The sequence below is a fragment of the Pteropus alecto genome, unplaced genomic scaffold, assembly GCF_000325575.1.
Source record: "Pteropus alecto unplaced genomic scaffold, ASM32557v1 scaffold87, whole genome shotgun sequence".
NCBI classification, from domain to species: domain Eukaryota; kingdom Metazoa; phylum Chordata; class Mammalia; order Chiroptera; family Pteropodidae; genus Pteropus; species Pteropus alecto.
Genome location: NW_006443225.1, coordinates 1921500 through 1923769, shown reverse-complemented (window position 1 = coordinate 1923769; position 2270 = coordinate 1921500).

Below are 2270 nucleotides of genomic sequence, written 5' to 3'. Positions count from 1 at the left end.
GCGCATACCCGCATCCTGCCGGTGGGGTCACGAGCCAGCCACCGACACTCCGCCTTAGTCACACCTTGAAGACGCTGGTTGTGAGGATCGCCCTTGGCCAGGCCCGCGGCCCCGGCCGGCGCCGCCTGCTCGCAGCCGCCTTGCCCTTCACCTTCATGTCCCCGAGGAGGGCTCAGCGATTCGTCTCAGGGCCAGGGGCCCAACCCGACCAGCGCCGCTTGCAGCGCGCTCCGGGACTGCCTCTGGTCGTCACGTACCCCGCATCCTGGCTGCTCCTGGCGCTCCAGCTTTGCCCCGCGCTGCGCAACCCTCCACCAGACACGCTGCCTCCTCCGACGCGCGGGGAGGGCGTGGGCGTGGGGAGAGGGAGACAGAGAAGCCTCTCCGCCCGAACCCGCACCTGGCCAGTCCCAGCCCACCGCGCAGCCAGGCCTCCGCGGGTCAGTGACACAGCGGACGCCCCCGGGCCGCGGGGCCTTTTCTGCACCGATGTGGCCGATAAAGAACCGTCGCTCCCGCGGCTCGGCTCCACTTGCGCGGCGGAGAATTCAGGCGCGGAGCATCACCACGCGCAGCCACTCGCTACCTAAAGCGCAACCTATGGTTAATGAGGTTAATTCAGCAGAAAATAACCCGCTGAGACCCAAATCCCCTCCCTTCCTCGAGGACAGTCAGTCCCGGATGTCACGTTTGGACCTTCTAACGTCTCCGCGCGGCAGGCAGGCTCCTGAATGAGTAGAAAAAAGAAGCCCCGTTCTGACCTTTGAGTCCGATTCGTTTCAAGCAGTGTATACCGGCGCCGAGAGGGCACCCGGGCGCAAAGCTAAGGGCTCCAAACACCTCGAAGCACGAGCACGACGTCGCAGTCTTTTCGCCCTTGTTACCTGGGTGGCCGCGCGCCGGCGGGCCACACTGCTGGCCGTGCTCTCCTTGACCCATTTTCGATTTTTTTTTTTTTTATGTTTGTTTTGTTTACACTAAACCTAAGACCTTTTACCTTCTAAATCAAAGTCATTGCAGAGTATTGTTAAAGGGTTCCTCTGAATTAATTGTACCGGGCTGCCGATTCCCGGCGAGGGGAGCACGGAGCCCTTGGCTTCCAGCGGCTCTTCTGCTCCAGATGCCTGCACGGGAGAGAAGCTGCCACAGCCTCTCCCGGACCTAGAAGGGCCCAGGCGCGAGCGGTGGGGGGCGGAAACCGACCACTGTACTTAGGGTTTGCCCTTTACGTGATTTTTTTTTTTTCTTTGTGTAAAGCTTTAGAGACACCACTTCTCTTTTCTCGTGGGTTTAAGAAGTGAGTGAATTTAAAATCCCAACCACGGTAAGCAGTCCCGTTGGTCTGAGATTGAATGAAATGATAAGAAAATAGATCTTACCGTATAACGCGAACGTCAGTATTCCATCTGCTCTCCCCTCACCCCTCACCCCTCACCTTTCACCCCTCACCCCCCAAAAAATATCAAAAAATATACACTTTGCAGAAGAGAGACAGAGTGTCGCTAGAAAGGATGAGAACACCAATATCCTCACCTTCTCGGAGGCAAGATAAAGAAAAAGGGTGTGTAATCCTAGTACTTTAAAAAGCAATGATAGTTCAATAGAAGTGGCAATGAGGATTTAACTACCTTCGGTGGATAGAGGAGCACAGGAAGTGCTTAGCTATTATAGCAGGAAGTCCATGTCTAAAACTGATAAACATAGAATTAGCTGCTCAGGCATATTAATGAATGAGAGAGAGAGAGAGAGAGAGAGAGAGAGAGAGTCGAATCTTCCTACAACTCTTAGTTTATATTACAAGCCCATCTACAATGTTGCTTTTTTTGGCAAATATATTCATTATGTACATTTTTTAAATTATTTTTAAATGAATAAATAAAAAACTATACACTTTTCATATCCACAATATCTTTACTGAAACTGCAAACTTAATTTTTTATTTCCTTATTTCTTTGGTAATCTCACTAAAGCCCTTTTCAATGTAATATTTTCGGTATGTGTGTGTGTGCACCTGCAATCCCTACTATTGTTTTCAACCATCCAAATGGATTTATTAAAGTAAGCAAAAGAATCCTTTGCATAGGGAACAACTATAAAATTGTTCTTTCATTTCAGAATTTTCTTTTCTTCATCCCATCCCCAATCCTGGGGAAATGACTTCTGAAGATTAAGTGTTTCAAAAACCCAGAGTATCAAATTTCAGCATTACTTGGAACTTCTGAAAGCTAGAAATTATTTCTAATTTGTTGTCCCCCTCCCCCGCACCCCCC